The sequence below is a fragment of the Alligator mississippiensis genome, chromosome 1 (assembly GCF_030867095.1).
Source record: "Alligator mississippiensis isolate rAllMis1 chromosome 1, rAllMis1, whole genome shotgun sequence".
Taxonomy (NCBI): domain Eukaryota; kingdom Metazoa; phylum Chordata; order Crocodylia; family Alligatoridae; genus Alligator; species Alligator mississippiensis.
The window spans coordinates 173288518-173308920 of record NC_081824.1 but is presented as its reverse complement, the minus strand read 5'-3'; the positions used below and the strand labels follow the sequence as shown (position 1 = coordinate 173308920).

Genomic DNA, 20403 nt, shown 5'->3' with positions numbered 1-20403 from the left:
CAGGTATGGTAGCCCCTTCTGAAGGCATTAAGCATGCCAAGTTTCAAGGAGATAGATGCAGGTGTTTCTGGGAAACTACCTCAAAGTCTTGAAAACAAAACTCATGTCACTCATAAGTGTGAGGGCACAGAGGGTGAAAACAGAAGGCATGCTAGACCCTGCTGAGGCCATGAAGCCTGCCAGGTTTCAAGGAGATGGGTGCAGTGGTTTCTGGAAAACTGCACCTCAAGCTGCTGACAAGCAAAACTCGTGAGTTGTGTGAGTGTGTTAAGGCACACCCTCACTGGCGCTGGGGCCTCTACACAACAAGGTAGTGTTCCTCAATGAGGTCCCCTCCTCCCCTACAGCCTCAGTCCAGTCCACCACTTTAAATGACAACCGGTAATAACTTAGTAAGCAGCACAGTAACACCAGCATCATCTTAGGCAGCAAAACAGTCATAGTCAATATTACAGCAGTCCTTCCCCGCTCTTCCCCCTTCCTCTCCTTACTTTCTGTTTCCCTGCAGGCAAGCCTAGCTTCAGCTTCAAAACTCAAAACATTTTGAAACTTTTGAAACATTTTGACTGTCCTCCTTTTGTTTCAAGGCTGTTTCGAAGCCCTTGATTTCATTTTGATTTCACTGTTTTGAGCTCAAAAAGAGTCAAAACAACATCAAAATGAAACAGCCGGTGAAATTTTGCACAGCCCTAGTTAGCACCCCCCTTCCACTGCCTATGCCAGCCAGCTTACTATGGTCCCTGGATACCCGCACATGGCTGACCTGCAATCTGAGACCAGGCAGCGTAGGACATCTGGAGCAGAGCATCTTATCTCTCAAATGTTGCAAACTCTAACAAAAGCCTTCTGTCTCTTGCCTCTGCAGGGCCAACATCTGGATGGGCAGGAATGGTCACAGGTAGCTACAGGACCCCCCCTGCAAGCTCACTGCCATCCACTGCTGAAGCTGCCCAGAGGTGCTGGTTGCACCAGTGGTGCAGCCAGGATGGGACCCACCTGCTCTGGTGGCTAGTGGTCATGGTGGAGGGCTGGATGGCAGACCAGTGGGCATAGTGAGCAGAGCACCTTGCCCAAGAGACTGCCCAGGAGGAGGCGCAGCTCTAGGCATATGTGGAGCACAGTACTGAGCTGGTAGCTCTGGAACAGCAGTGTGTGATGCTGCTGGAGCAGCAGCTTGCTGCCCAGAGTCACCTACCAGCTGCCCATGCCCCGCCACACCTGGCCCCCTACCCCAGCACTGTAGATCCCTGGGTCCCTCCCACCATCCTGCAGCAGGCCCCTAGCAACACCCTAGAGCAAGTTCAGGAGTGCTAGCTGGCCATAGGCATCCCCAGACTTTGCTCTGGCCCCTGGACCCACAGGGGAACTGTCTCCAGCTATGGAGCTGACCGCCTGCTGCCAGGCTGTCCCCTCTGGGCATCCCCACCACTCAGCCCCTCTCAGGTGTACTCAGGGATGGGGTCAGACACATGAAGTGTCTTTCAAGTTTGGGGAATGGTGTTTTTATTGTTGGTGGATGAGGAGGGTGGTGGAGGGGCACTGTGTGAGGGAAGTGGGGAGGATGCTGTGTTTGTTAAGGGGGAAGGGAAGAAGATTGGGGGGTTTGTTCTGTTAATAAAGTTTGTATGGTTTTTCCTATGTGTGTGTCCTGGAGTGGTGCTGGAGGTGGGCAGGGGGTCAGGGGCGTGAAGGCAGTGGAGCAGGTGGGCTGGAGGGGGAGCACAGGAGGAGAGGATCAGCCAGAGCCTCCCACAGACAGTGCCCTGGGGCACGTGTGATAGGTGCACAGCTGCCTTGGGGCCTGGGTGGGAGCAGATGTGGTGGGGCCACCAGGGCCAGCACCTTTGCCAGCAGCAGCACAGGCCACTCGTTACCAGGGGCAGGGGTGGCGTGGGGAGGCAGGGTGGGCAGGGAGGAAGCTGCTGCATGCTGCCCCTGTGCTTGGCGCACAGCTCCCAGGCAGAAGAGGGGCTCAGCAGGGCTGTGTGGGCAGGGATGATCCTTTAAGATGGCTGCTACATGCTGGCAGCTGCCTCTGGTTTCAGCATGGCTGTCAGGTGCTGACAGCCATGTGGCCAAAGGCTAGAGCTCCCCCTAGTGGCCACAGGGGCACATGACAGGCTGCTCTGACTTGGGACTAAATCTAGTTCCAGGTCGCCTGCATGTGTAGACACTGGCCTATTCCCAATTACTGCATAGTAAATTTAATATGACATAAATGCATGTGTAGATATGCCCAGTGTGTCCAGATCAAATGGCAACCAGGCTCCAGACAAAGGCCTCCATTACTGAGTGAAAACGGGACAAGTGGAAACTTTAGACACATTATCTTTTTACCTTTCCAAGGCTGAGCAGTGACATCATGGGTTAAGTGAAAAGAATCACGAATGGCTACCCTACCTGAGTTATAAATTAGACAAGTCCTCAGCTAGTATGCACATCCTACTCTCAACAGCATTGTAAAGTTTAAAAACAAACTGTAGTAACTTCCATTCATTTTTTAATTTCTTACAGATCCCTCGTAAGCAAAAAGTAGGAAATACAGAAGAAACCTAATTAGACAAACATTATTGTGTGTAGAGAATACTGTGGATCGACTTCATATAATCATTATTTCCTGACCTGGCAATGACCTGTAGAATATTAAAACAATTGTGCTGGATTTTAACTATGCAACTTCCATTAATGTTCATGCCCAGCAGATGGCTACCCATTTATTAAGCACTCCCTCAAGATATAAAAAGTACTGAGCATGCAGTTTTGCTTTGATATTGAAATCTTTTGCAAGTCTTTTATTTTTCTGCTATACAAAATTTCATTTGCTTCCTTGGATTTGCACTGAAAATGTCGTCGTCCTACACATTTTTCACCAAACTGCATCGCTTTTGACAAGGGAAGTACCTTAAACTGCTCCCCCATTCAAGGTGCAGAGATTATTTACTTTGCTTTTTCCATTTTCCTTAACTTACTTTTGTGGCCCTAAACAATGGGTGAGTCTTCAGTTCCAAATGTTGTCAGAGAGATTGAAATAATGATAATTTTTATACTTATGAGTCAACTATGTCTGGGGTATTGTTTGAAGATGCTGTATATTGGGTGTGTCTACATGAGACGCTACAGCACAGTAACATTGCCAGGCACTAACTGTGCGATGACAATACTGCACAGTAGTAACAAGCTACTGTGCAATAGCTCATTGCTACTGCACGGTAGCATCTGGAACAAACTGTTTGGTGATGGTACTGCGCCATAACTTGCTTATGCAAATACTAAATGACTACTCAATAACAACTGTGCAGTCCACCATTCGTGTAGACATGGCCATTGTATATTCCAGCAGTCCTTCTCAGGAAGTCTGGGTCTGATTAATTTGGAACAGGTTTTCCAGTTCATTTTAATCCCTTTAACTACAGCATATTCACTCCAGCTTCATATTTGCCTTTCTTCCCTGCCTACTACCTTCACTCATCGGAAGACTTTACAGTTTGTCCTCAGTCCCTTCCAGCATTTCCACATGTGCAGGTTTCTCTTTAACAGAGGCCATCTCCTATTTTGTTTATAGAACTTTTTCTTCCTCCTCTTCCCTCCTGCTGTGTTGCTTCATAGAATTACAAAATTTAAGGACAGAAAAGGCTGACTAAGTTGTTTGGTCTGTCTCTCTGCAGTAGTACAGAATTGATCATTATAATACATTTTCTAGTGTTTTAGTCCAGCAAATTTTAAAGGGCCTACATTTCTATAAGCTGAAAAATCTAATGTTATTGGTCTCATTGTAAATGCATTCTCTGGATAGTCATCCTAAAATTTCTTCCCATTATTTCCAGCAATTGACCATTCAACCCTGTAGATCTTTGTGTTAAGTTTGAATTATTTTAGCTTGCATTCATAGCTTTAGTAGGCCTTTGGGTTTGTTACATTTAAGTTAGGCCATGTTTGCATAAGCAAAGCTAAGGGAAGTAGTTTAAAAGGAATGAAATCATAAGCGCGAGAACATCCTAGGAAAGTGTCTCTCAGGTCCCAACTGCTGAAGGTCAGCATGTTCCTGCCTGACCACTATATGACACAAGAACATTGCTTTTCTGACCATATTTGCCCCTGTTTCATAGATTCATAGATGCTTGGGTCGGAAGGGACCTCAACAGATCATCGAGTCTGACCTCCTGCCTAGGTAGGAAAGAGTGCTGGGGTCAGATGACCCCAGCCAGATGCCTATCCAGCCTTCTCTTAAAGACTCCCAGTAGGTATATAGCGGAAAATCTCTTGAGGTCCTTCACAAATATAGGCTAGCCTCAATAACCATGGGATATTGCAAGCCTACACCCGCAATGCAAAAAGCCTCAAAAGCGTGACATCTTGCTAGGTGTGCTAGGATGGCATCAGCTTCTCATCCTAAGTCCACTTTCTTTAGCTTAACCTCTGCCTCCCAATGCTGCCATCACTCTCTGCAAAATCAGTAAGCTAAATAGTTCTCACCTAGGCAAACATCAGGCTGCAGCCCTAAACCTGTGACCTCAGCCTAGCTAGTACAAGCACTCATCCCAGCCTACCATCCTACCATTGATCCCCCAGGCTGATCAAGGCTGTCCTGAAGCCTCCAACAGGACCTAGCTCTCTGCCCACTCCCTGTCACCAATATGGCCAGCTAAGGTCTGCTGACCCTCCACTTCCCACATATAATATCCTGAAATGGAACAGGAAGTGTCTTCTCATTAGGGTTTTACCCAATTTATGACTGCTCTGCTGCTCCCTCCTAGATTCTGCTCTAAGCGTTAGCTCTTAGCTTCCTAGCTCACGTTGAATCATAGAACCATAGAAATTAAGGGCTAGAAGGGACCTCAAAAGATCATTGCAGGGTACTGCCACTGCTTACATGTCACTTTTCTCATGCAAAGCAGCAGATACCCACTAGAACAAGGCAGCTCAGCATTTCCAGTTTTGGTGGGGTCTTCCAGAAGAGGTAAAAGACAAACTAATGTTTGTGGAGCCACCCTCAGAGTATCATACCTTTGTGGACCTGGCAGTTAAATCAACTGTTGCCTCTTGGAGTGGAGGAAGAGAAAAGGTACTTGCTACCTTCTCTGGGTCCCCATCCCACTGCCGCTACTCCTGATCAATGATGGGGTGGCACCACCTCCCTACCCCAGATGAATGGGAGTGATCCTGTCAACACAACATGTGTCTTTATTGTGGGATCCTAGGACACAGACTTGCCCACTGCCCAAAGAGAGGGGATGTGGTGTCATGGGCCCTAATAGGCAGCCCAGCCTCTGGGCTAACTGTCTAGTGCAGTGGTTCTCAAACTTTTTTTTTTTCATGGACCACTTGAAAACTGCTGAGGGTCCCAGTGGACCACTTAATAAACTTTTTTTTGTTTTAGAAATCAAAGCACACAACTCATATTTTAATATCAGTAGTCTTACCTTACAAGTACAGATATTCTTGATTGTTCCACAACCTTTCTGCGGACCACCTGAATGGAGCTTGTGGACCAGTGGTGGTCCGCAGACCACAGTTTGAGAACCTCTGGTCTAGTGGACTATACTTGCCTGAGGCTTTGACTGGAAATCCTAAGCCAACCGATCCAGCTAGGCACTCTCTGGATCTCCTGATTGGTTGCCGGGAAAGCAGCTTCTCGATTTAGCTCCAGCTATAGCAACAGATTCCAGGGCAGCCAACAGTTCTGATTAAGGTCTGCTTTGAATTCGGTTACACCAGCTGTCCAAGCCATAAACCATCAGTGCTGTAGATGGTTCACCCCTGGTTTATTTAAGCACCTGTTAAAAATTCTTCTTTTAGAATTGGTATTTAGTACATTTTCATCCAGCTCCCACTGGAGTGATTATTTTGAAAGTCTCATAATATTTGGTATTTACCTTGTAGCCCACAGCCCCTGGTATTTTTTAAATACAAGAGAATCTTAGCCTCCACTTCCAAAAGGCCTATTTCTTTTCTAGCCCTTGCATTTACAGAATAAAAGTAAAAAAAATGTGACCTAAGTTCAATCTGAAAGCTGAAACCAGAAGAGCACATCATCTTCAAATGTATTATTATATTATTTAATATCTTATTATTTTTAAGACAGTCTCATTATTTTTAGACCCCTGACTCATGGTTCTGAAATGCCTGGGGGATGGCAATGCTAAGCGCCTGGCACAATAGGGCTCAGGCACAGCCAAGGACTCTAGGCATTACTGTAGTAATAAGTGGTGGTAATAATGTATAGGTTTGTTACATATAGACATCTTGTTCAATATGAGTAAAATTTTCTGTCTGCAAAGGGTTGGCAAAGGACCTCAGCAATATTTATTTCCTGTCTGGATCCTCCAGGTACCATTGCTGAAGTCCAGGCTTTCTTGAAGTCAAGGGAAGTTTGCCATTGACTGCAATATGGGCAGGGTTTTTTCAAGCTGGGAAGCAATATCTCAGTTCCTTCAGGGTTTAGACAGGATTTAAGTGGAACATAAAAATGGGGAATTTCACTCCATGCCTAAACCTTTGTGATAAAACAGCACAGCCTCTTAGAATGAATTCTTGTAACAGAAAGGCGAGTTTTCTGTTCTGCAATACAGAAAGACTGCCTGATGAACAGGTTTGTTATGGCCCAATCAGCAGTCAGGAACAGCAGGACCACATGTGGTGTTCATGCCTTTACCGTCACCTTGGAAGATGCAGGTGTTTCCCCAGTGAAAGAATAAGTGCTGTGTGTATGTGTGTGTTTGGGGGGGTGGGCTGGAATAAGAAACAGCTTCCCAGCTTGATGCACTAGCACCTCGTTCAGGGCTTCTACAGTTTTACGTAAAAGCTCATAAACACGTGTTTATTTTGCTGGGACAATGAGGTGCCATTTAGCTACTGAAGGCTCAATTAACTAAGATTCTGTGCTGGTGCAATTGATGTAAATCAGGCTATTAGACAGGCAGTACAAATAAAGAAGCGGAATTGGCTCCAACCATTTAGCTGCTGCTAATTGCGATGAAACGGAAGGCAACACATTGAATTTTACATGTAGACAGCTTAGTGCTTTTTTTTTTATTGTAAGAATTTATGGACTGTGCAATGATAGCGCCAGTGAAAACATGACAATATAATAGCGTGACGCATTGTAATGCTTTTTTTTTTATTATAAAACAATTGGGGAATATGGGAGGTGATGGAACATTACCTCCCACATTTGCCAATGAACCTTTCTATACTACTGTATCTCATGGAACTACAGTGGCTACAAATGGTGGAAGGGACATAAGAGGATCCTGGTAGAGGGGTGGGGTTGGATTATTATTTTTTATGAGAGAATTTCAAGATTCACAAAGGGGACTTAGCTCTTTCAGTTTGGAGCATTTCAGCATTCTTTAAGTACCCTGCCTCCTCACAGAATTTACCATCTCACCTTAGGTGCCCAGCATTCCCCAGTACAATGTCTGGAGCGAGTTAGGCACCACTCGTATTTCCAAAACCTCTACCTGGTCCCCCAGGCGTAAAATCCCTCTGAGCCAAAGCTTCTGCTGATAAATTCCCTTAGCTACCTCAGCTTCTGCTGCTGGTCATGTACGCAACCACCTTAGTCCTGATAGCACTGAGCTGACCGGTGCTTGTCTCCTGCATAAACTCTATCAGAATGCACAACATATACATTTCCTTGCAGGTCCTGATGAAGTAGATGTAGTCTGATCATGTCTATACCCAAATAAAAGCCAACTATAGGAGGTGGCCTAGTGATTAAAGAAATCACCCAGAACATGGAAAACATCAAATCAAGACCTACCTCGGCTGCAGGGGAGTTAAACTAAATCTCTTAGATTTCAGGAGAATGGCCTAACTACTTGATTAGCATCCCTTCACTCCCTCTTGTTGAACTTGTATATAAAATAATTAAACACCAATGGGGAGAGAGAGAGATTGGCTCCCTAGCCTAGTGATTAGGCTTTTCAGCTTGAAAGAGGGGAGGGGGAATATCTGAGTTCTATATCCCATTCTGAAGAACCAGATCTTTAGGTGCTCATGAAAACTTCCTTGGCATAAGCTGAAGTGCCTGAGGATTTTAAGGCAAGTGACATCACAGGTATAGACATAAGTACTTAAATGTTCTTAGTAATGCAATTCATCTGAGTTCATGGCAATTCATCTGAGTTCATGGCCTTTTTTGTTTTCATTTCCATAAACATATTGTGTGACTGAGTTTCACTAAAATAAATATTTCATATAAATACATATTTTATCTCCAATAGTCAAATATATAAGACATGCATTTTTAAAATGCTTTTTTTGAATGGATTGACATTAGGAACTTGAGTTACATTTCGTTGACTGAGGAATGGAAACAATGCCATGGGAATTAAGTTATCAAACAAAGTAAACAACACAGCTCCTGGCTTGAATTTCAGATAGCAACCACAGAATAAGCAAAATAAGGGGAAAATATGATCAAATCCAAAAATGACTGAATTTGAAAAAAGATCTCTATGTGTTCATAGACATCCTTTGAAGAAAAATACAGGCAAATAAAATGGATCAATGTATTTACTATAAATTATGTGCTTAGCAGTATTCCTAATGGCAAAAACTAATAAATAGTGAAATAAAATCTATTACATGATGAGTTGGCCTTTAAAAGCAGTTTAAGCCCAGTTCCACCTATCAATGGCTTGTCCTAAAACATGTTACACAAATTGCCAATTGCTCAAATCATGAGTGAGACTTTATAAAGGGGAATAAGGCAAGGTGCCATGTTTATTGATTACATGAGTTAGACATAGAGGTTCGGGCACACCATTCATACAAACACACACAAATCATCATACACATCATTACACAGAGGCATACACATACACAAAACAACCATTTCATCCACACATACACCAGATATAGTTACCAGCAATAGTTGCTCAATATCAGCCCAGGGTGGCTAACTCAGGTTTATTGAGCAATTGATGATGATTTGAAGATAGCAGATTTAAAGATAACAGCTGGAGCGGGTGAACAGATGCATCTGTGCTCCGATGAAACTGCAGTAGAGAAAGGGACTCACCCAACTTGGCATTTTCAAAGTGTTCTTTTATAGCAGGGGTGTCCAACCTTTTTGATTGTGAGCATGGATCATGAACTTTTTATCACCCAGTGCACCAGCAGGAGCAGGTGCTTGTACGGCCTGGGGGTACAGGGGTCAAGGGGCGCCACCTGACCCCTCTGTGTCCTCCCTGCCACCTGGGTGGCCTCAATGATGCTCCCACACCTGCGCGCCTGGGCTCAGCAGCCAGGAGGACACGCAGGGATCCTACAGGGAGGTATGGGACATGCAGGGACAACCCCCTGCTCCCACTCCCCAGGGGCAGCCTGAGCCCGAGCCCGACTGACAGGGCTCCTTCCCTCCCTGGGGCCCATGACTCACTATCCCCAGTGCAATGTCTGCATGCGCAGGGGGATGCGGGGAGGTGGGAGCGGTGCCAGCTTCCCGACCTGATAGCCACAGCCACAGCAGCAGTGGCAGCAACATCTCCCGTGGGCCCAGCCACAGCATCCCTCCGAGCTGGCATCCATGCCCCCCACACCCGCCCGCCTGCTGCACTGAGACCTGCTCCAGCCCATGCGGCCGGTGGGGACCAGCGCAGGGCGGGGCTGGTATGCAAATGAGGAAGGGAGGGGTGGGGCTAGGAAGAGACACTGTGAAATGAAGGGGGAGGGGAGGAGCCATACCATGTCGGCAACGTCAATTTGATGCGGTGCATGTGGGAACCTTGTCCCTTCCCCAGCCCTTCAGCAGCCATTAGGAAGCTGCTGTGGGGCTGGGGGAGGGACAAGGGGTGGGAACGAAAGCAAGCAGTGTTTACTTTTGTTTCTCATCGCAGCACCTTGGGCCTAAGAAAATGGCAGGCCATATGTTGGACAAGCCTGTTTTATAGGGATTGACATCCTTTGTTTCAGGGCTTTGGGATTTTTTCATACCCAGCTTCTGTTTTTGTGGTTGTTCTTCTTTTGTCTTCAGCTATCTTAGCCTTGGAGTGTTCTTGTTGCCCGTCTGGCAGAATTTCTTCTTCTGTTATTTTCTCTGTGCCCGTAAGCTTCAAAGGGATTCTTCAGCCATTCATTAATTAGTTTACTGAATGATAACTTAAATTTGATGCCTTGTTGCTTACATAAACAGTTAATTTTTTTTTCTCCTGTCTCTATGCCATTCTCTCACCATTCACCCTTTCACACACACTTGTACATAAAGGCCATGCAGAGTTCATTCACTTACGTCAAGCAGAAGGATACAAAATGGAGTTTTCAAGTTGCTTACAGGACAAGACTAACATGGTTATATTTTACTATTATTACACTCTATGTTAACATTAGCTACATTAGTTCAGTTCATGCTACACAGATGACATCATAAAGTGGCATCCACCCAAAGATCTTCCATAAACAATTGAGGCAGGGAAGCTATTGGTCTTGAGCCAGAAAGAACTATACAAAAGACCGGTGGTGACGGGAGGGGGACCCCTTTCTAAACTCACACAGAACTGAGATAAGGAGCCCTCAAGTAAAGTATCACCTGGAGCATACAATCTCCAAGGTGAAGTGACAAGCAGCTGGCCCAATACCTGGCATAAAATGAGTTGCCTTCCTCTCAGCTAGAGAGAGATTATTGTTTTATAAGAACGGAAGTTATGAAGAACCTAGGAAGCAGCAGTTGGAGAAGTCTGGGACAAAAACTTAGGAATATGGCTGAATGAACCATAAATAAAGTAACTGAAAGGACAATGATAGCTAGATATTTTAGTGTGAAACCAGGCACAAAGCATGGCATGGTGGCACCTTAGACTAACTGACTCAAGCATAGATTTTGTGTAGCTGACAGCCTAATTTAAACAGGTGATATCAGACTGCTAAATCAAGCTCTTGATTGTTATTACTAACTGCAAGTTTTCAAAATCTTGAGTCAGGATCACAGAAAGCATGAAAGTGGTTTAAAAATAATACATCTCAAAAATTATAAAAATCATCCTAATTTGCCTTCTGATTTTAAGTTTTTAATGCTCAAGTTTTCTACTTTTTCTCTACAGCTAGCACAGCTTGAAATTTAGTTTATAGCAGAAACTGGAATTTTTTTTGTAAAGGTGCTGAAGGGTTTGCTCAGGGCTTGCATGCCTCATCAGGGTGTTTGCACCATTGGGATGTGGATTTGCAGTAGGCTGTGCAGGCTTGGAGCTGAAGGCTGCAGAACATATGCACACGATTGGACAGCTGCAACTCTAGGCCGGGATACCTGTAAAAAAAGGGAGAGCAAGTAACTGAGGGCTGCACGGAGAAGGTCCACTTCTGAAGCAGCTGGTACCAGGACAATTGCTTCTGAGAGGATGACTGGCAGAAGAATTTTTGCTGAGTGAGCTGCTACTGAGGGCAGAGGAGCCACCAGTTACTGAGTACCCAGGATTGCCTGGTATCCTTTACTAAAGGAGCAGGATTTCTGTAAACAGTTCCTCTCCCCAGTCCTTAGTTCCTTGGGTGCAAGGATTCACTGGGAAGAATCAGGGAAAGGGGTTGCTAGAGCAGGTTCTCTGGGAGAGCTAAAGAAAGTAGCAGGGAATCTGTTTATGTATATTTGACAGTATGGAGGAAGGTTTTCATGATTTATTTTCAAATCCCCAAATTTACTTGCATACCTCACACACTTCCCCCTAAAAATAGCCATCCAAAATTGGGAGGTGTGTGTTAAGCCAGAACAGAGACATTGAGGACATTGGAATGGTTGCTCAACCCTTCCCTTGTTATTCAGCCAAAAGCTAGAGGTTTAACCTTCTCACAGCTACTTCCATGACTTTGGAAAAAATACCTTTTTTTCTTCATTCTGCCTTCTAAAAACAAGCTGCATGTCTTACTTGTGGGGTGGGGTTGTTTGGTATGCAGTAAAATATGGTGATATCCTCTGGATCATAGGCAGGGATTGGGAAACCTCAGAAAGATCAGAGAACAAACCTGAGCCAGCATCACAGACTCTGTAGACTTCTTCACACCATTAGGGTCGCAGCACAGAGATAGACATCCTGCAGCAATAGTGATCGCTTTGGAGACATACTATTTCTTTCCAGCTGCTCCATTTCTTGCTGAGAAGATCAATCTTCTAGCTCTTAATCAATCAATAAATCTGGTTATATAGGACTTTCCTGGAGCCTCATCTGAAAAGATTTGAAGAATCCACTTTAAATACATTCTTTCCCTTTAGGTCAAACATTAAAAAAGTTTCTCCTTCCTAACTCCCCCAGCAAAATATGACTATTAAAGAAAAGACATCAATGTGCTATATATTAATGTGTCCCTTGTTAATGCTGTTATCTTAGGCTATACTTACATTGGAGGCTGCTTAACTGCTCTCTGAAACTGCAATATGGGACCATTGCAAAAGAAGCTTCTAGGGTGATACTATCACCTCCGATTAATAAGAGTCCTATTAATGCTCCTTAATTAACTACCAAGTGTGATTTTTTTAGCTGGAAGGTCTGACTCTCTTTAACAATTTATTGCCAAAGAGGCCCGAGCAGGTGCCCTTTATAAATCTATTTCATTAATATAGTACATTTAATGAGAAAAAGGTTATTCTACAGAGCCCGGACTTGGTGAACATATTAGCTTTAAAGATCACTAGGCTTTTTCTAATCCTGCAACAACTTTTAATATCGAAGTCTCAATAGCACCTTCACCTGTTCCTATTTTTTTTAAATCCATCAAAGCTCAGATTTTTAAAAAAATGAAGACTTGTGAGCTTGTGTCTAGTGGCAAAGACCCCACTCAATGTTCCATCTAACACTAGGGGAGCGCTGCAAGTTTTAACTAGGCATGAAAAAATTCATGTTTTTTATCCAAACATCTTTATAGAAAGCAAAAGTAATGTGGTCTGGTAAAACAAACACAAAGCTAGCCAGGAACTTCTGAGTCCCCCATTGTTAAGGCTACAAGGGATCACTATGGTCACCTATCTGACTCCCTGCATAACACATGAATTTTATCCAGTAATTATTGAATCTAGCCCATAACTTTTGAGCTATAGCCTATCAATTGGGAAGGCTTCTAATCAATATAGACAAGGCCGAGTAAAAAAAAGGAAAAACATTATGCTTATTTCACAGACATGGAACTGAAGCACAGAGAAATAAAATGATTTATCCAAGGTCCTCAAGGAAATCTGAAAGTCAGGAATTGGGGATGCAGGGAGGAGGGGAAGCAAAGGGAACCAAAGTTTTGCCAACCTCAAAACAGGTTGCCTGGGGCATTTGGCTGGAGGATGATTATGAGATTAAAGATTTCATCGTTCTAGTAGAATGTGAATGTTATGAGAGGTAGGTAGCTATCCCTAAATGAGAGGTGATTTTTTCAGCTGCTTGGCCTAATGCTAGCGAGGATCTTGCAGATCCTGGTATCCTGTGGGCCTCCAGTGTAACGAACAAAGTACTAGAGAAATAGTCTTGGCTACGGGCACTGCTCTAGAGAGGAGCTGTCCAGTTCTGGACAAGTTGGGATGTTCTGTCTGCTCGCTGATTCCAAAGTAGAATGGTCTCCTGCCTTTCAGCCTGGTAGTCAGACAAATGTGTAGCATGGTAGCCAGACAGCAAGGGATGCAGCCTCTTTGCCAGTCACAGATGGAAGAGGGCATCTGTGGCACCAGGGCATGTTTGAGTGTTAAGAACCAAAGAAGAATCCAGAAAAATTCCAAAGCTATAAACTGACTTAACTACTGAACAGCAGACTGTCAACAGGGAAGGATGCTATCATGGTAACCAGGTCGCCAACATCTTCCCACCAGTATCACTTTAGTTTTGGTTAGATTTAATTTTAACCATCTGCCTTTTATTCAGTAGCTGATCTCAGTCAGACATGAAGATAATTGGGTAATAAATAGAAAGTCCGGCTTTGCCATAAGCGATTTTATGCAGAGAGCTGTATATACCTTACATTGAGCAGCAGACAAATGCTGCTGGTTTTCTCCATGTTTGTTAGACCTCTGTAAGCCACCTCACAGGGGACAAGAAAAGTCTGAAGTCCTATGTGGCTCTAATAAGAAGAATTGTAAGATGCAGTGCACTTTAAAGAAAAAAAATGTCTATATGTTGGTGTTCCCTAGGCTAGATGCTCCATTGCAGTTTAACTGTGTTCACTGCTGGAAGAGGTGAGAGAAGGGGAGGGGAGTACTATGAAGCCTTACATCACCTGATGGGATTTTTAAAAGTACCAAGGCATCTAACCCCTGATTTCAATGGGAATTAGGCTCCTTAAGAATTGTTGAAAATCCCCCCCGAGTGCCTAAGGATCTTTAAATATCTGGCCCTAATTGAGCAGCAGGTCCCTATTTCTTGCATTATGCACAAAGGAGATAATAACCAATGATGGGAATAGGGGATGGTGAATGCTTCCCTCTGAAATGAATGCTCTGCTATTCTGGGCCTTGTCTCTTTCTCCCTTAATTTAAAAACAGTTGTTTTTAAAGGTCATTTGAGATATGTTTGTGTCCTGAAAGCTCTATGGATTGGTTAAGAAAATCGAATCATTTAGGTAAACAGGGAATCAAACTTCCACCTGGGTATAAACAGGAAATAGTGAAACTCTTGTATTTAATTAGTCCACAGCTGGGTTTTCTGGAGTCTGGAGAGAATAGTTTCCTGACTCATCAGCTCTCTTCATGCTTTGTTCCATTCTCTCTAGTCTTTTTGGCCTGTTCCTTCCTGTAGGTGTAGTACAGTTTCACATGATATATTATGCTAAAGCCTCTAAGAATAATCAGTCAATGTTTTCACCAGGATTGGTGAAGAACTGTTCATAAAAAGAGAAGATCAGCCAGATGATGATTCTCCTGAGAGCCAATGGGCTGATTTATTTGTGCCTTAAAGCAAAAAAAGTGAAAGCTTTTTGCAATGATTTGTACAGATTGTTTCATCCATAGTGGCCACATCTACACATGTACTGAGCTTCAGGGTAGACTAATTAGCTGCGAAGTAAAGTATCACTGTCTACATACGAAATAGCATTAAGCAACAGTAAACTAATTAATGCTGCAGTGAGATTGTACTGTCAAGGACAATACTATCTTACACTGGGGTACTTTACTGCGATTAAATGCAAGTGTAAGCACTGACTGCAGGCATAAATTTGCACCCTGTCAGACCAGCTAGCCGGGGGCCAGACTCCTGCCTGCCTCCTAGCTACATGGCTCCATGCTTTTAGCACCCTAATGCTCCAGGCACCCCTTCCACCACATGACACCATCACCCAGAGCCTGGGACTGACCCCCACCCCACCCCAGGCGCTCATATAGACACTGCACTGGGAGTAGTTTACTCTGGCTCAACCTGCTCCAGAGTTTATTGCTCCACATTGCGTGCATCTACACATGCAATTAATACAAAACAATAAACCCTGGAGTTTATTGCCATTTGAACATGAGCCTAGGACCGCAGCATGTTGAGTTGGGTCAGAGCGGCCCCAGCTGGCAGGGAACCTTGGGGGCGGGGGGCAGCCTGCCAGCCTGGGGCTGCTCCCCCTGTCTCAACATGCTGCAGAGGGGCTGTCTGGGGCATAAGAGTGCTTCAGAGTGGGGCTAATGGGTAAGCACCCCCTGCATTGAAGCACCCTCATGCCCCAGCCATCCAGGAGAGTGTCTGTACATGAGCTGCTATGGACTTTTTTTTCTCTGCAGCAGGATAGTGCTTATTTTTACAAGTACTACCCTGGTGTAGAGTAAATTAATTTACTGCAGCTTAATAGGAGTGCACGTGTAAACACTGAAACATTAACTGCACAGCTAATTATTCTACTGCACAGTAATCATCTCATGTAGATGCACCCATTAATTGCACAGCACCCAATGTCAAGCATTAGGTGGCAGTAGTATGGCTAGGGCCTGCCACAGCTGACAACACACTGTCTTTCCCCTTTTGGCCATACCATACATACTAAGAACCTGCAAAGACAAGGTTGTGAATGGGCAGAATCCCAGGAGGCCTGTAAATCCCACATTCGCATAACAAACTGGAGTAGCTGGGGCATCACCTCCAGCTATCAAACCTGGGAAGGGCAGAGGAGAGGGGGGTGAAAAATATAAATGGCTGCCCTGTCAGGCCAGCCATCACCGTTCCACTGCTTTGTGCAGCACTGCCACCCAGGGCACTCAGGCATCATGTTACACCTCTGAAGTCCAACTTTACAAGTGCAGAAGGGCTGTAGAAACAGCAGGGAACGTGCTTCCATTGTAGGTGCAAATTCACATACGAGACAGCCAGGCTAAAAAAGAAGTGTGTATGTGAGGGAGATATCTGTACAGACAACTTACTTAGATTATTTAACCTTGTGACAAAGATGCTTTCAGTACATTGCAAGATTCTAGACAGAATGGAACAGAGCTTATGGAAGAGAAGTGTGTATTATTACAGCTCTCCCACAGCATCAAGCTGAAAACTGCAATAAATTAAGGAACAAACTTAAAAAGACTTTCATCAGACATTGAATAGTATTTTTTGGAATGATTGATAAGCAATTATGAAGCTGCTGTCACACCCCTCAAGTCATCTTTTATCCTGTCTGCCTGGTGGACTGCTTAAATCGCTGGTTCATGGCAGGAGAAATAAATAAGAGCCTCATTTCTCATACAGCACAGGGTCTTCTTTTTCTCCTTCTCTCACCTACCCTGAATATTTTCCCTCTACTATATCCACACTGGCTAAGAAGTCATGGGAATTTCTCTGTTGCAAACCAAAGAAAAGTGACTGATGTGACTTGGAGGCCTGGCTTGATAACCTGTCCTATTGCATTCCTCTGGGCATGCTCTGTAGATGGACCGCTTAATTGTTGTTCACAGGTGCCATGTCCCCAGGGGAGCCCCACTGTTGACTAGGTTTTAGAACCAGCCACCAGATGAAACTACTGACAGCTCCTTCCAGGGAAGCATGCAAAGAAACATGACATTTGGGGACTAATATTTATCACTCTACAACAGCTGGCAAATTGTTCTCATCTGATTCAACTGACTGCTCCTCATTGGAAATCAGTAGCAGATTGGGGATATTTCACTCCATCTATTAGGTGTAACAAATAAATAAATAAATATAAATGGCTATATATGTATATATATAACTATAATTAAAGCCGGGCTTTGCATTAAAAACCTCATTTGAATTTGGGCAGTGCTTTACAATCCAAGTCACAGCCCAGAAACTACAGTGTCTAATACATGCTTGTAAAGTGTCATTGGGGAAGTAAATGATGAGGTATACTAAGTCAGCCATCCATGCAGCTGGCTCTGTGATCTTGGAACTTATTGAACAACTAACTTTGCAACTAACTTGATTCATGGTCAGTGTGACTAGTTATCATGCCCAGCCAGCAGGTGGCAGCATAAAAGAGAACACTGCAAGAATTACATGCTGTTGTACAGTATTTTTTGCACATAGCACGCCCCTTAATATAACATTTGCCTTGTTTTTGGAAAGCCCCAGGGTCTTGCCTTGGAATATGGGTATATACCTGAGTCTGTGGGTCTAGGGCCATTCATTAGGTTTATCTGTGGACTGACTTTGTATACCAATGACATCTGGTGCATCAGAGCCATGTGCTGGGGCTGCATACTAGGTCCAACCCCATACACCAGACTGACCCAGAGCTCCACTGGGAGCTGTACTGGGAGCTATACCCAGACCTAATCCAGTGCATCAGAGCTGGGGACACATGCTGGATCTGAAGCTGTGCACTAGGTTTGGGCTCAGACTGACCTCTCATCAATCTTGCATGTGATGACATCAGCTGGCTGGGGGGCTTAGTGCACCTGAATTTTCTCCTGCTGGGGTAGAGAAAACATTTGTGTGTTTTATGTGAAAAACTATGGTCATTGGCTGATGTACATAAATAATGCAACTTTGCTTTTCATTTTAAGCATGATTATGACCATTCCCTTTCCCCAAATTCCTGGAAAAATATTTCCTTCTGCTTTAAAGTGTGTCATGTGTGATCTCCAGCTAGGGATGTGCCCTATCTGAAAGAGATAATCTAATTTACCCAGATGGCTGCCCCCCCCCCCCCACCCCCCATAAGACAGTATTTGGTTATAGCAAAGCCAAAAGCTGCAGGGCTGAATGACAAGGTTCTTGGCTGTGTACAGAAGTGCTCAATGAACATTTTGCAGTGCTGTAATTTAGAGCGCTTTTTATAGCACTATAAAGTTATAGTGCTCCTAAACATGACACAAGTGCACTGTTTGGTGTGGGGACATCTGAGCCTCTCTGCACTTTCCAGGCTAGGAGACAGGGGGTGCTCCACAACCTCCTGAGGCTTTTCCAATGGCCAGAAATCTGATTATCATACACAAGTTATTTAAATAACTGTAGGTTGCTAAAGTGCTATAAAATAGATTGCTTCAAATTTAATACCTAATTTAACAAGGGTTAATTTAAAGTGCTGGACCCATTTTTAAAGTGCTGTTAAGCTGGGCACTTCTGTTAAGTCATGACAATAAAGTGCTTTAAATGGTGAAAAAAAACAGCTTCTGTACACACCCCTTATTTCGAAATTGCAGCAAACTTAAGAAAAATATCTGCAGGGTTTGTTCTAAAATATGATTCAACCATGCAGTATAGCCTTGAGGAGCTCCCATATAAATTTTAGCGATTTTGGTCCCCGCCATCTTTCTCTCAACTGTAACAGACAGCAGGTATTAGGAAAGTCTTTGCAATCTCACTCTGTCCAATGCAGTGTGGAGACCTCACTATGGGTATAATCAAAGCTTTGTATCCAGGCTATGTTTTGACAGAGCTATACCAAAGGAGGGAGGAATCTGGAATAGCTAACCATGTTCCAGGTCAGGATAAAAATAGCAGGTATGTGAAATCAAAGAACAAAAATAACTGAGATGGTACAGGTCAGGACTGAAAGTCATTGTGTTGGGGGAGGCCATGTCTGGAACACATCTGGTTACATTTACATGTTCAGGAAGTTACTTGGGAGAAGGGCAGAATGCACAGAGAAATAGCATGGAAGAAATGCACCCAGGGCAGCTACCTGTCACCCTTCCTTTGCCCATTCCTACCTTCTTGATTGCACGCACAAGAACCTGAGAGATCAAAGAGCCAGACAGAGTGCAAGATGTTCTGAGAATCATAGTTCTCTAGACTGACACCAGAGTTTGCCACTGCTAGAGAGAAACTTTCACCCCTTTTTTTGACAGTGAAGCTCATATTCAGAAGACAAAAAAAAAAAGCTAAATTCAGTGGCAAAAATGCGGGTCAATTCTCCCTGCCAGCAGCAGCAGCAAACTTCTCTGCTGCTCTACAAAACTGATTCCCAAAATGCCTTACACTCTATGACATACATTGCCTGCATCCACAATGTGTGTCATAGAGAAAGATGGCAAGCAGACAAGCAGTAGCCCTGGGGTGAGGCACCTCCCCTCCCATTCCCCCATCCTTCTGGTGTCACTCCCTTTTGGCAGCACCTGGGATGCATGTCCCCCTTGCCCACCACATGGTATGCTACTGCTCACAATATATTTGCTACTTGGGACAGTCAGCAGTAGCTTTCCCTAGCAAAAGGTTGTCTGACTTGCTTTCAGTAAACCACATTATAGTTTCTGGACGGTGGCTCTGACTCGCTGATCAAGCTACCAAACAACATGCAAATCAGGATTCAGGTGTTTATTTGCTTGATCTGTATGTCTGCAAGAGAAAAGCTTGCACAAATCCCACCTGCCTTTTCTTGATGTGTTTGATTTTTAGTACTTGCTTTTATGCTTTTACCTGAGGGCTGGGTGCCTGGTAACCAAGCAGTGAGGATGTTATGTTAGCCCAGGTTATAGCAAATCCAATCAGTCCCTCTCTCACGTGTACGCTGAACCCTAACCTAAAAGGCTATGAAAGAAGTCAGACAGAGAGACCTTCATTTCCAACCAATATGTATTAACCTAAATTATTCACATTTTTAGCTGTGGATAATTCAAACTGATAAAGTTGCTTTTCCAGTGATTAGTTGCTTCCACCTACTTGTTTGCTCTTTGAATCCTTCCCTGGTGACTCACTGATGGCTGAGGTGTCTAAGAAACTGATTTTGAGAAAAAGATGTGGTATTAGATTGAGGCTGTTAGAAAATGGAAAGGAAAAAGTCACAAGAAAATAGCTTTGAATTTATTTTGTCACGGGCTGCCCTTGACTCCCAAGGCAGGAAGAAGTCAAGACAATTGGTTTACCACATTACTTCTGCATTCACTGGAGCTTGCCATGGCTGTAAGACATCAGTTGTAAGACATCTGAGGTGTTAGTTCTTTGGGAGAATGTTGTCTTTGGTCAAAATCTATGTAAAAAGTATGCCCATACATATAGCCCAATTATGAGAGTTTGATTAGGGCTAGAGTAGCACAAAGTACTGTGCTGACTCTGCAAAGCAGTGAATATCACC

The 20403-nt window shown here is 44.0% G+C and overlaps 2 long non-coding RNA genes across 3 annotated transcripts in view; one reads left to right on the top strand and one right to left on the bottom strand.

The window, feature by feature from the left end:
- LOC132244726 (uncharacterized) overlaps positions 1-20403 on the top strand; it is a 54196-nt gene that overhangs the window by 22305 nt on the left and 11488 nt on the right. The gene's annotated exons all lie outside the window — the stretch shown is intronic.
- The window catches only part of LOC109282132 (uncharacterized), a 123726-nt gene continuing 111991 nt past the window's right edge, over positions 8669-20403 (bottom strand). For both annotated transcript variants that reach the window (XR_002089010.2, XR_009456471.1), the window contains exons 4-5: positions 11956-12155; positions 8669-11245 (exon numbers count right to left, since the gene is read on the bottom strand). This is a non-coding gene — a long non-coding RNA (uncharacterized LOC109282132). The remainder of the gene's footprint in view (positions 11246-11955; positions 12156-20403) is intronic.